The following is a 15,059-nucleotide window of genomic DNA, read 5'->3' as shown; positions in this document are numbered from 1 at the left end:
TACCGAGTGAAGAGCAAACCTCTCACTCGGGGGCTTAGCTGCAGCCTAGTGCTCGCCTAAGATAAGAAAATCCTACCGAGTGAAGAGCAGACCTCTCACTCGGGGGCTTAGCTGCAGTCCAAGTGCTCGCCTAAGATATAGAAATCCTACTGAGTGAAGAGCAAACCTCTCACTCGGAGGCTTAGCTGCAGCCCAGTGCTCGCCTAAGATATAGAAATCCTACCGAGTGAAGAGCAAACCTTTCACTCGGAGGCTTAGTTGCAGCCCAGTGCTCGCCTAAGTGGATTAAGGAATAAGTCGACTGCAGTGAGCGTCTTGCTTTGAGCCTGCAAAAGACATTTCGAGCCAAAAGCAATCATATTCAAACACAAAGTTCAAGTTGGGATCGATTCCAAAAGGAACCAAAAGTGCTCAGGCACTAAGCCTGTTAAAGTTTATCGGTTACAACTCCACTCGGCATACCGAGGCAAATTTAAAGCGTCAAGCGTAGAAGAAGTTTTTTACCCCTCCTGTGGAGGGCTGGAAGGTGCAACAAACTCATCAAGATCAATTCCATCTGCGATCCGAGTGGCAGCAGCAAGGAAAGTTTCCATAAAGGACCTGAAGTCGTGTTTCTTGGTGTTGGCCACCCGGAGGGCCGCCAGCTTGTCTTCTCGCGCATCTTTGCAGTGGACTCGGGCCAGACACAGAGCAACATCTGCACCGCACTGAGCCGAGGACTTTTTCCACTCCTGCACTCGACCAGGGACTGTGTTCAAGCGAGCCATCAGCGACTCGAGGTCGTTCTGGAGTGTCTCCCTAGGCCAGAGCGTCGACTCGATGCGAGATGTGGCGACCTTCAGTCTTGCAAGATAGTCCACGACAGCTGCAACACGGGACTCCAGTCGGAAAACATTCATGGCAACTTCGTCGTTCACCGGAGAATTGACGGGGTCAAGGTTTGGTTCCAGCCGGCTAGTTTCTTCTTCAAAGTTTTGACAAAATTCTGCAAGGATGATCACCGAGTCAAGGCAATGGTCGAATGGAAAAACCACGGTTGGAAATGATTGCCGAGCATAGAGATTTACCTTCAAGCATAAGAAACAGCTTCTTGGCAAGACCATTCAGGAAGGCCTCCAGATCTTTTTTCTTCCCAAGAGCAGCTTTCAGATTGGTATTTTCTTGCTCAAGCTTTGCGACTGAAGCTAACTTCTCGTCAACAAGCTTGATCTTCTCAGCTAGTTCAAGGTCTTTCTTTCGTTGGGCCTCCCTCACCTTACCTGCAAGTTACAGCAAGATCAGATTTTGAAACAAATGAAGGGAAAAAGCCGTCGTCAAGGTCTCACCAAACATACCTTCGGTCTCCTCCTTTGCCTTCGTCAGATTCTCCTGAACCAGTTTCAAATTCAGCTCGAGCTGAATGTGCTTGTTTTCCAGCTCAGAGTAGCGAGCCACAAGATCATAGGAGTTCTGCGAAGAACCAATCGACTAAATGTCAAATATAATTCACTTCCGGGTGAAAAAGGAAAAATCACGCGTTTCTAAGACTACAGCCGAATACAAGCATTCGACCGTAGTCTCGGGGACTACACCCAGTGGGTGCACTCAGCGTGCCCCCACTAATCCTATTGAAGATAAAGTCGACCAGTCGACCTCAAAAAAGAGATATATTCTTTAAGACTGTAATCGACTGCCAGCAGTCGACCACAGTCTCGGGGACTACACCCAGTGGGTGCACTCAGCGTGCCCCCACCGGTTTGCGAAATCCATTCGACATAGTCGAATGACGGAAAGACTGAACTTATGAAGCCTAAGACCGACTGCCAGCAGTCGACCTTAGCCTTGGAGACAGAGTCGACCAGTCGACCGGTTTGCGAAATCCAGTCGACATAGTCGAATGACGGAAAGACTGAAATTGTAAAGCCTAAGGCCGACTGCCAGCAGTCGACCTTAGCCTTGGGGACTACACCCAGCGGGTGCACTCAGCGTGCCCCCGCTAACATGGAGTTTAACTCGACACACCCAGCGGGTGACTACTATAAATTCTGGAAAGAAAAGTTTTTGATAGCATATCCTAACAGAACAAACGGTGGTCGACTGACCTGAACATTGCTTTGGAGGGCGGAACTGGCGTCGTAATCTGCCTGGCTCGCATCCCGGATGGTCTTCAACTGCTCCATCATGATCCCTGCCTGGCGTATCGCCTCCTTCGCTGCGCCAGCTTGGTCCTCTGGGACGTGGTGCGTCATGAAGAGGGAGGGCTGCGGAGCACTCGTCAATGGATCTGCGAAGGACACGGTGTGTCGAGTGGTGTTCTCCTCCTCCGCGACCAGAGTCTTAGGCACCGCCACATCCTGGGTCACCCTGCTGGCAGACGCTTTCCTACTCCTTCTGTACTTCAGCGGTTCCTCATCTTCATCATCATCAGGGAGAGTGATAACAACATTGGATGGAGCTACAGAAAAGAATCAGGATTAGATCATGAGTCAGTCGACTAAAGACGGTGTTAAGAGTATAGTACCAGGTTTTGAGGTTGCTGCGTCCTCCATCTCATGGTCGTCAGCCCGGGCCGAGGTCTCAGAAGTAGCAGCACTGCAACTCCAAAGAGTCAGTCGACTAACTCCAGCGCCAACCAGAGATAAAGTTCACACAAAACAAGAAGACTTAAGCAACACGATTACCCTGATATGGTGGGGATGGACACCTTCATCTTCGGCAGGTGCTTGGTCGGCTTCGACGGGGCCGCCCTGGGCTGCTTCGACGCCTTTTCAGTCGGCGCCAGAGAGGTGGTCCGAGGGCGCTTGGTCGACTGTGTAACAGTCGCAACCCCCTCGCCGCGTTCGGTCGCAGGGTCATGGACAAGTTTCGACCGCCTTTCCGAGCGCGGTGGTGCGACCTCCTCCTCCTCCTCCTCTCCCTCGTCCTCATCGTCATCATCATCATCGTCATCATCATCATCATCAGCCTCAGCGGCGTCCGAGTCCCACTCCTCCTCCTGGCTCTCGCCCCCGCTCGCTTCTCCCTCCTCGGTCGGAGCCTGTGCTCCATTGGGCATCGAGTACAGCTCAGTGAGGGCCTGATAGACATCAAGACAAAGATCAGTCGACCGATCAGCAGAGAAAACAGAAATAAATGTGACGAGAATACAATGGGAAGTGGAGCAGACATACCTTGTTTGGATCACTGTGGCAGTCGAGTGGAGGAATCCTTCTGGCTCCGCGAGGGTTATCTTTGTTCCCAGTAACAGCGGCCATCCACCTTTCCAGAGTGGTATCGTCGACTGTTTCTGGATTGACCCGAGTCACATCCTCAGTCCCGCAGTACAACCACATGCAATGGCTCCGGAACTGAAGAGGCTGGATTCGACGCCTAAGGAAAACCTCTAGGAGATCCATACCCGTCACTCCCTCCCGAACCAACTGAACTACGCGCTCCATCAGCATCTTCACGTCAGCTTTCTCCTCCGGAATCAACTTCAGAGAGGAGGGCTTGTTCACTCGGTCCATGGTAAATTGAGGGAGTCCACTCGACTGCCCCGGCGTCGACTGATCCTGGCAGTAGAACCAGGTCGACTGCCAGCCTCTAACTGACTCGGGAAATGTCATGGCTGGGAAGGTGCTCTCGTTCCTCACCTGGATCCCCAGACCTCCACACATTTGGACAACTCGGGTTCTTTCGTCGCCTGGGCTCGCCTTCTTCACGGTTTGAGAGCGACACATGAATATGTGCTTGAACAAGCCCCAATGCGGTCGACAGCCCAGAAAACTCTCACACATGGACACAAACGCGGCAAGATAGGCGATAGTCGGGGTGAAGTGGTGGAGTTGCGCTCCAAAGAAGTTCAAGAAACCACGGAAGAAAATGCTCGGCGGCAAAGAGAATCCGCGGTCGACATGGGTAGCCAGAAGCACGCACTCACCCTCTTCCGGCTGGGGCTACCACTCTTTCCCCGGAAGCCTCGCAGCTCCATGAGGGATCAGGCCCTCGTTAGCCATGTTGAGGAGATCCTTCTCCGTGATGGTCGACTGGATCCAATCTCCCTAGACCCAGCCTTTCGGCAGGCGAGATCTAGACGAAGACCCGCCGCGGCTGGTGGATCTCCCCTTCGCCTTCTCCATCGCCGACGCCTTCTTCGCGTGCTCCAGCGCCGCCATCTTCTCCTTGACCATGGCTACCGGCGAGGCGCATGAGGAGAAGTTGTGCGGAGGCGAGAGCGTGCGCATTGGGCGGAGACGAAGGGAGCAGAGAGAGAATGCTGAGGCACTGTTCAAAAAACCCTCGCCGGGCGCATTTATAAGATCCCTTCCGAGTGGATGACAGGTGGGCCCGGTCGATCTAATCATATCCTGTAACAGTTGCGCAAGCGTGATACGTGGCGAAAAAAGCGGCGCGGGAATCGAGGCGTCTATGCCCCGTCCCATCCGAGCGCCGCAGTCCGCTCCGCTTCGCGCGCTCCCCCAAATTCCGTATCCCGCGGAAACCGCGGACGGCAGATCAGTCTGCCAGACACGGGATTTCCTGCGATCCGTCGCTCGGAAATCAGCGAAGTCCAAAAAGATCACTCGACGAAGAAGAAGAATGGATCGAGTCGACTGAAGAAAAGTTGTTCACTATCAACAGAGAGAATTTTTTGGTTCAAAAACAGCGCACAGCCAGTATGCAAAAGCTAATCGGAAACAACATCAACTCCTTCATCACTCAAGCCTCAATCCATTCGGGGGCTAATGATGGAGTCACATACCTAGGGTAGGGTGACGGACCTGATCTAAGTACCCTGCCCGAGGACACCCTTAGAAGAGATCACCTTCCAGTCGACCTACGAAGGACTCACTCGACTGACTTGAAGGACTCGACCACGAAGACTCACTCGACCACCAGAAGGTCAAGAAGCACTCTGCACTGCAACGGCCTGTAATTAAGTAGACTTTATGATAGTAAAGACACTTTATGTGGGGCGTTACCTATAACGCCTCGGACTTAATACACCTTAAACCCTTCATTACGTGGGCTGGCTGGGGTCCTGGCGCACTCTATATAAGCCACCCCCCTCCACAGGCAGAAGGGTTCGGCACCTTGTAATCCATATACACATAATCCACTCGACCGCCTCCGGGCTCCGAGACGTAGGGCTTTTACTTCCTCCGAGAAGGGCCTGAACTCGTACATCTCTTGTGTTTACAACCTCTCCATAGCTAGGACCTTGCATCTCCATACCTACCCCCCACTCTACTGTCAGACTTAGAACCACGACAATTGGTCAACATGACAATGTAGAAGATGGTGCAGTCCTTCCTCAGAACAGCGAACTCATCAGCATTGGTCGTCCACTGACGCCAATTGCACAGGATGCTTCATGGGCGGATCGCCCACAAGAGGAAGAAGAATTTGAGGCCCAGCCCACTCCAACTCCACAGGCGTCGCCCGCATTGCGCAGGCTTCGCAAAGGTCCAAGGCCTCAAGTCTCTGTTGAAGACAATCCGGCTGCATCAGCCGCGGAAGAAGAAGTCCCACAAGTTCCCACTCCCCTGTCGCAACAAGAAGCAGTTCTCAAGGAGAACGTGCCTGTGACCGACCCTCCAGCTCGTCAAGTGGAGGATGAAAATCTTGCGGCTGCCACAACCACCAATGAAGCTAATGTGGAGCCCTTCCCAACGGAAAAAGAAGACAGCGAAGCCACTGATCCCGTCACTTCTGTTCCTGAGTCTGCTACGGGTCCACAGTTCGACTATCATGTTGAGCACAGGCCTCAGGTACAGAAGCCAATCCCAAGATTGCCAAGGTTCCCAGGTCCTGCATCAGCACCTGGCTCCTTCAATATCAATGGCTTCAAGGCAGACAACACATTCTTCGATAGCTCCAGGAACCCCTACTCAAGGGAAATGATATCATCTGATCGGTTCTGGAGCTATCCTCAGCGAATCTATTACTCATGCATTCTTTACAACCAAGGTCAATCTTCCCACACAAGCGCCTTGACATTGAAGCCATAGCTGGTCTGCCCTGTTTGGAAGAAGCTTTGGATTGCTTCAAGGAAGTTGGACTGCTGCCGTTCGTTACTGACCAAGAGCATTGGAATGAAGAGTTGCTGCTCCAATTCTATGCCACACTTCACATCCGCGGGTACAACAGAGATCCGAAGACTTGGGTCCTGGAGTGGATGACCGGAAATGTTCATCATGAAGCCAATACATTTGACATCATTGAGCTTACTGGTTTGCCCACTCCTGGCGATCTCTACGAGCATGGTTGTCAGCTACATAGTGAAGCTATTGAGAGCATCTTTAAGAGGCCGGAACCTGATATGAGTCAGATGCTCAGCATGATGAAGCCATTGCCCCAAGATGCTGCTTATTCAACAGAGTTCTTCGTTGAAGACCTTGAGTATCTGCCACGAACCATCTATCACATCATCAGGCGAACTCTCTGGCCCATCAAAGGGCACTCTCCAAATGCCAAGCTTGAGGGTGCAATGAAGACTTTGGTCTTCTATATTCTTCATGGAAAATGCTTCAATGCATAGGACTTACTCATCCGCCAACTTGCTGCATCGGGCTCTGATATGTTTGGCTTGAAGTTCTACGCCCCATGGGTAATGCGGCTAATTAAACTTCACTCTGATATCTCATATCAGCCATCTGCTCGCAATCATAGGATTTTTCTGCCTGATGTGGATATCTCTACTGAAGCCATCTATCCTGAGCCTGCAAAGGAACCTCTAAGTCTTCAGAATGCAGAGCATTAGAGTTTCTCACAGAACATTGAAGGAGTTGAAGCAGTCACTCGGGTGTATCCTTTGGCTGGCACTACACGTGCACCACACCCTGCGTCTACTGAAGCCACTGATAGTACAACTACTCCAAGACCCAAGAAGCGCACTCGTGTTCTCAACGACCGAGATCTTCTTGTGGCTCTTCATCAGAAACAGGATAGGCATCATGACTGGCTGAAGCATCAGATGAAAAGCCTCTTGGTGGAACTTAATCGCATTCGCAATCTTGCCACCAAGAATGCCTTCGTTGCCCATGAAACTTGTCGCCGTACATGGAAAGGGCTAACGATGATGTGTTCTGAAGATGATCTCCAAGAGGATGGCTTCACTGAGCGATTCAAGTTTGACTCCACACCTCCTTGAAGAGTTGTGCTGCTAGGAACTCCACCCCTTGAAGACTCTGAGTTCTCTTCATCTGCTGCAACAGTGACTGCCAGAGTTATCGAGGATGAAGATGATGCTACTTCACCACCACCTCCTTCAGCATGCGTCAACTCTGCTCCAAGCTCTTCAGCACCGCCAAACACCACCAACGACCCTGCTACTTCACCTACTCCGCATGGGAACGAGTAGATGCTCTATGTCTTCAAACCTTTTTGGTCCTTACTGACAAAAGGGGGACAAGCATATGAGGTTGATAGTCTTCAAGCGGGTCCATATGGGCGGGTGCTTTATATTTTGCTTCGTGCTTACAACTCTAGTTTTGCTACATTTGGTTCTTTGAGTTGTAACACTTAAACTCGATGGTCGTCTGCTACTTATCTGCCACTTTGTTTTGCGATGATAAATTCCGCATGTGCGACGATAAATTCCGCACTTAGATCATTCTGCAGACGTCCATTTTCCATTATGCATGTCATTATCTTCATATACTTTCACATGCATAGTGGATTGTCATCATAAGTTGAAGTGGATCTCCACAAGTACAACCTGCCATGTGCATTTGCATTCCAAAAGCAAATTACCTATATGCACATCTTCAGGGGGAGCCCTTGCGACTTATGAAGACAATTCCTTATCCTTTACAATTTCACAGATTATATTCCCCGTCGAAAACTTCAACTAGTTTGTCATCAATCACCAAAAAGGGGGAGATTGTAAGTGCATCTAGTGCCACTCCTAGTTGGTTTTGGAGTATTGACGACAAACCTAGTTGAGGGACTAATGTGTTTGTGAGAATTGCAGGATAACACAGGTAGAAGTCCCTCATTGATTCGGTTTTCCTACCAGAGATGACCCCTAAAAATGTATGAAGACATTGAAGTCAAAGGTGGTATATGAAGATATTCACATTGAAGACTATGATAAGAGAAGACACCACATGAAGCCTATGGAGCTCGAAGACTTAGATCTTTCGTAGTTCTTTTTCTTTTGTGTTGAGTCATAGGAACCACCGTACTGTTAAGTGGGGTCCAAGAGAACCAGTTAGACTGACTGAAGTGATGCCTAACCAAAAACCTATGTCTTCGAGTGAAGACTATGAGAGCGAATCTTGTCCAGAGTCGGACAAGTCAGCTTTGCTTGTAGCCCAAGTAAAGTTGCCATGTGAGTTTGAAATCTGACCGTTGGAACACGTGTCAATTCCTTAGTGACCCAGGGTCATTTCGGACAAATCAGGTCGGGTTGCCAAGTGGCTATAAATAGCCCACTCCCCGAAACCATAAACGGTTGGCTGCTCAGATTGAGAGTACGGCTTTTGTCGTTTGAGAGCAACCCACCTCGAAGCCTTTGAGAGAGAATTCCTTGCAAGGATAAAGCCCTAACCACCCAGAGCCAAAGAGAATTGGGCATCACTTAAGTCTTCTTGTCTGTGTGATCTCAAGACTTATTACACTTGAGGACTGTGCATCCTCCAGCCGGTTAGGCGTCGCGTTCTGAGCATCCAAGAGACATTGTGGATTGCCGGTGAGCGAAGTCTGTGAAGGTTTGGGAGTCTACCTTGAAGACTTACCAGAGTGATTGGGCGAGGTCTGTGTGACCTTAGCTCAAGGGGAATACGGTGAACACTGGGTGTCCTGAGCTGCGTGTTCAGGACTGGGTGTCCGGGACTGTGTGTCCTAAGGTTTAAATACCTAGTCGCCCCAACCAGACGTACAGTTGTCATAGCAACTGGAACTGGTCCAACAAATCATTGTCTTCAATGAGTCACTGGTTTCATCTTCCCTTCCCTTTACTTACTGTTGCTCCTTGTGAAGTCATTGTAGGTTTGCACTATCTTTTGTCTTCACTGAGTGACTGCAAGCTCTGTATGGCTTCATAATATCTTCCTACCTAATCCTTACTACATTGCTGCTATTAAGTCATTGTGCTTTCACTTCATTGAACACTTGACTATGGCTTGCCTAGTGTAGTCTACCTTCCGCTGTATGGTAATAGGTTTATTTCTATCGATTGTCTTCATAACTTCCACGTTTTGAAGACTTTCATAAAAATCGCCTATTCACCCCCCCTCTAGTCGATATAACGCACTTTCAGTACCTTGACCTTATGACAACTAGAATAGGATACTTAATAAAACACACCCTTCCAAGTGCCACATACAACCCGGTGGTCGCTCTCTAACAGGGCGACGAGGAGAGAATCGCCGGGTAGGTTTATGCTACACGATGCTACTTGGTGAACTTACCATCTACTCTCTTCTTCTGCTGCAAGATGGAGGTTACCAGAAGCGTAGTCTTCGAAAGGACTAGTTATCCCCCTCTTATTCCGGAATTCTGCAGTTCAGTCCACATATGATAGCCTTATTCCAGTTGATACCAATGCATACATATGTAGTGTAGCTCCTTGCTTGCGAGTACTTTGGATGAGTACCCACGGTTGCTTTTCTCCCCCTTTTCCCCTTACCTATACCCGATTTCTGCGACCAGACGTTGGAGTCCAGGAGCCAGACGCCACCGTCGACGACAACTACTACTACTCGGGAGGTGCCTACTACTACATGCAGCCCGCTGACGGCGACCATGAGTAGTTTAGGAGGATCCCAGGCAGGAGGCCTGCGCCTCTTTCGATCTGTATCCCTGTTTGTGCTAGCCTTCTTAAGGCAAACTTGTTTAACTTATCTATGTACTCAGATATTGTTGCTTCCGCTTACTCGTCTATGATCGAGCTCTTGTATTCGAGCCCTCGAGGCCCCTGGCTTGTAATATGATGCTTGTATGACTTATTTTATTTGTAGAGTTGTGTTGTGATATCTTCCCGTGAGTCCCTGATCTTGATCGTACACGTTTGCGTGTATGATTAGTGTACAATTGAATCAGTGGCGTCACAAGTTGGTATCAGAGCCGACTACCTGTAGGAATCCCCCTTCCACACTCCTTGGCCGAAGTCGAATCTAGACATTACAAAAACTTTTACTAACGTGGCTGTGTGCCTTATGGGCCCACGTTGCCATCTGGGTGGTATTAGGATCTTTTACTCCTCGATCCTTACTCTGGGACTCTGAACTCTCTCCTACTCGGGTTAAACGATTTTACTAACCCTAACACTAGGATCCCGTGACCACGTTCACCCCATGTCACACCCTAGCTAGTCATGCATTAGAGTGTTGCATCATGTTTACTCTTTCATCAGAAACTTGAACTGGGGATGACAGAACCCCCAGTCCCCTCTGAAACCAACTAGGGTTACTAAAATAATTTTTCAATGAACCTGAAATGCCCTTCTAAAATGCCCATCATTTTTGCCTTGGTTCAGAACCTCTGCCAAAAGTGGTGCACATTTTTCTAGGCCATCTTAGGGTTTTTGAATTAAATCATAAGATATTTGAATTTGGGCATTTAAAATTATATAAAATATTTAAATGCTCAAATATCTCCAAACTAAAATGTTTCATGTTGGAAATAATCCAACTATGGACCAGGAGTAGTTTGGTGATTTTTGGAGTTGCCTAGGTATTTTATTTAATTCAACAAAGTTGCAGATATATTAAATAAAAACAGAAAACAGAAAATAAATAAAAGGAGTAGACTTACCTGGACCTACCTGCCCAGCCCAGCCGGCCCAGCACTGTGCTGGCCCGTGCCAGCCAGCTGCTTCCCCTTGCCAGAGCAGGCAGGGAGGTGAGCATGGCGCGCCCGAGCTCGCCACGCACCACCCAGCCTCTCTGCATCGCCCTGGTCGCCGTTGCGCCGCGTGGATCGTCTTCTGGTCGTCGCCCCGACCTCGCCGACACCCCATTCACTCTCCCCGGCTCTCCCTCGCTCTCTCTCCCGCCCGACCGAACACCACCGTCGCCGCCGTTCGCCATAGCCACCGTCTCCGACCACCCCTCGCTCCCCCGACTAGCTCAGAAGCTCCGCCACAACTCCCTCTTCCTCCCCACCGCTCCACAGCTCCCCGGAAGCCCTGCATCGCCGCCACGTCGCCGTTCCCCTCTTCGGGCTCCGACCACCGCCGCCGTCGAATTCGCCGTCTCCAGCGCGTCCCCGAGCCCGCTTCGACGCCCACTGCAACCGCGGTGAGCTACGCCACCGTTTCCCCCTCTCTTCCCCTCGTTCCCTCACCGTAGCTTCCTCCCCACCACGGCCGAACCTCCGCCGTCGCCGAGCTCGCCGTCGACGCAGCTCCGGTGACCATTTGGTCACCCCGGCGAGTCCAACGGGTTCACAGAACCCCGTAGAGCATCCCTAGCGCCTCGCCTTGCTCGACTTCGAGCTCCAGCACCGTTCCCGTGCACGACCGAACCCCGGCGGCCGCAGCCGAGCTCGCCGCCGTCGACTCCGGCCACCCCGACCCCAACGGGCTCCGCCAAGAGCTGCGGGTTGTCCTCAGCTCCACTCCGGTGGCCTCCGCGGTCCATTTGGTGGCCGAAACGACCAAAACCACTCTCGCCGCCGCGCTAATGGTCGCCGCCGGCCAGAACTCCGGCGGGCTGACGTGGCTTAGTTAATTAGTCACTAACCCCCCCACCTACTGACGCTGACAAGTGGGCCCAGGGCCTAGTCAAAGCTAACCAGCCCGGGTCAACGCGGGATTAGCCCCTGTGTCACTGACGTGTGGACCCCACACGTCAGGTTTGACCCGAGCCAGCCCTGTTGACCTGCTGATGCCACTGTGACGTCAGGCTGACGCAGTAATTGAATTTCTGGATTTAAATTAAATCAGGAAATTCCAGAATATTAATTAAACTTCAAAAATTCATAACTTTTATTCTGTAACTCCAAATTGGACAAATTATATATGAAAAATGATCAGAAAAATCCAATCTATCCATCTGTACTATTTTCATGCATGATCAAACAAGTTAACTTGATGTTTTAAGCAGAACAAGAAAAGGCACTTTAAAAGGCCATATTTGAATTTGGAATTTGAATCTTTGATTCAAATTTGTTCAAACACTTCTGGCTTTAGTTGCATTAGCCCAACACACTCATATTGCCATGTTTCATGCATGCATCATATTGTTGCACATTGTTTGGTGATGCTTGTATATCGATGTCCTTTGCGACAGGATCTGTTCCCGAGGAGTACCGTGATTACCCTAACGAAGAACCGTATCCGTGCATCGAACCATCAGGCAAGCAACCAACCATTTGATCATATCGATACAATCCCATGTTCTCGCTCCTGCTCTCTTTTACTGCATTAAGACAACGCGATTCAAACTGCTGTGTGCTACGGTAGTTGAACCCATTTCCTCTGCATGACCTGTCATTGCCACAGTAACTAGATGAAACCCACTAGCATGTGTAGGAGTTGATTGAGCCATATGTATGTGTTGTTCCTACCTTGCTATGCCTGCTATGCTTAGAGTCGTGTCAGGTCTGGTTCATCTGGGTGATGGGCTAGAGTGAAATGATTATGTCGGTAATGAGAGTGGTGTGGTGAACACGATTTGGTAAAGGTATCGATGAGAGGCCATGTAGGAGTACATGGTGGGTTGTTTCATTGAAGCCGACCTTAAGCACTGAGATCTGTATGTGTGATTTAAGATACAGCTACTACCATGCATTGGGCCCTGAAATATGACCCCGCTCGACTTCTTATTCACCCTAGCTCTCTGTCCAGGAGTTGCAAGTAGTTTCTGGTGTTTGTAGCCTACTGGAGGCCGTGCACAGCGCTGACCGTAGGGGTGGGCTGTGATGCGGTAGGTACGTGGCACGGTGTACCGAATACCCGTTAGGTATCCCGGGAACCCTGTTCACATCGTTCGGGGCCGTATGGGAAACCTCGGCCGGACTCCCTGCGGATGGAACCTGAATAGGCGATAAACCTGGACTAGAGGCTTAAGTGTTTAGGTAGGTCGTGGTCTACACCCACGTCGGCTTTCGCTTGAAGTCTGCCGAGCACATGTCGTGTGCAGACGCTAAGTGGTGGAAACATGTATGAAGAAGTACACCCCTGCAGGGTTAACATGATCTATTCGAATAGCCGCGTCCGCGGTAAAGGACTACTTGGTTGCCTATACAGTTCATAGACAAGTAAATGGAAACTACTAAAAGCCTCAAGATAAGTGTGAGTGCCGAGGATGGCTCTTCCGTAGGAAGACGGAGGTGGATCCTCGGTAGTGTATTGAAGTGGTGAGTAGTGGACTCGTGTGCGCAAAACTATTTCAAGTTGGAGTATCGTAGGATAGCCTAGCCAAGAGTCAAAGCTGGCTTGCTGCAATAACTCCACCAACCCTTCTTGATACTATGCATGTATGTAGGATCTGATGTAAGTCTTGCTGAGTACCTTTGTACTCATGTTGCTATAATCTACATTTTTTACAGAAGACGCTGCAACCCCTTCTGATGGGTTCTATGTAGACGTTGACATCAACGAGTAGGCTAAAGACCCAGGTGGTGACCCTGAGCTTGTGATGGACCACGTAGTATAGCTAGGCTTTCCAAGCCTCTTTTATTTTACTAGTTGTCTGTACCCAGACAAAGTACTTCCGCTGTTGGCTTGTATGACTGTATGATTTGTATGTTGGGTCGTGAGACCCGTACCTGTGTGTATGATATGTATGGCTCCCTGAGCCTTAAATAAAGTACTTGTGTCATAGAGTCATGTTGTGATGCTTCGTTGTATTTGCACATATCGAGCATATTGTGTGTATGATTGAAATGCTTGGTATGTGTGGGATCTGACTATCTAGTTGTTTATCTTTAGTAGCCTCTCTTACCGGGAAATGTCTCCTAGTGTTACCGCTGAGCCATGGTAGCTTGCTACTGCTCTGGAACACTTAGGCTGGCCGGCATGTGTCCTTCTTCGTTCCTGTGTCTGTCCCTTCGGGGAAATGTCACGCTTTGAGTACCGGAGTCCTGTTAGCCCGCTACAGCCCGGTTTACCGGAGTCCTGCTAGCCCAGTGCTACAGCCCGGACCCACTTGCTGATGACCGACACGTTCGAAGCTGGGTCATGGATGCCTGTCCCTGTAAGTCTGTGCCACTTTGGGTTTACGACTAGTCATGTCAGCCCGGGCTCTTTATCATATGGATGCTAGCGACACTATCATATACGTGAGCCAAAAGGCGCAAACGGTCCCGGGAAAAGGTAAGACGACACCCGTGGGGATACCGTGCGTGAGGCCGCAAAGTGATATGAGGTGTTACCAGCTAGATCGATGTGACATCGAGTCGGGGTCCTGACAGCGTTGGCATCAGAGCCGGACTGCCTGTAGGTTCTCCAAGCCAAACTGGTCGATGTTGAGTCTAGAAATTCTTTAGTTATATGTAGGGGAATTGTTTGTGGGATGGAACGTAAGGCTCTTTTTACTCCTTATATCTTATGACATTCTGATCTGAGTCAGTCCATTCTTCCACCGGGGGTTAAGGAATTAGGATCTATTCTCTCTATCAGGATCACGTGTTTCTAATCAGTAGTACCTTATAAGTTTGATGGATACAAGCCTAGTTCAGTTCTACTACCACATTATGTTGCTAGAATGGTTTCAGAACTTTGATATGATGATGCTGAGTGTGTACGAAATCCTTTGTCAAATGTCTCAAAATCCTTTTTGAGCATTTACAGCTGTTATGCTGCCGAAATTTTGCTAGAAATTCTAATGCCTTTGCATTATGATTGTGCTTTCAGATGGCCACTCGCGACCTTAATCAAGTGGTTCGCCTGACTCGATGCCTAGATGTACCCGGCCATACTGCTAAGTTGGTCAGGGTAATGACTGAGGCTGGATACCGCTGGTATCCTGAGTACACGGTCGAAGAGCAATTCCGAGACTTCAATCAAAGCCAGTATCTCTGCACTGTCAGGATATTTCCATCTTATCCTGGATCCACCGAGCCTCTTCACTGTTCCTATGGACTCGGGGTTACTATTGAGATGGCTGTGCAGGACGCCGCCTACTCCATGATGACCATTATGCGAGTCA

The sequence above is a fragment of the Triticum aestivum genome, chromosome 6A (genome assembly GCF_018294505.1).
Source record: "Triticum aestivum cultivar Chinese Spring chromosome 6A, IWGSC CS RefSeq v2.1, whole genome shotgun sequence".
Classification (NCBI taxonomy): Eukaryota; Viridiplantae; Streptophyta; class Magnoliopsida; order Poales; family Poaceae; genus Triticum; species Triticum aestivum.
The sequence above is the reverse complement of the archived record's forward strand: the minus strand, read 5'-3'. Positions refer to the sequence as shown.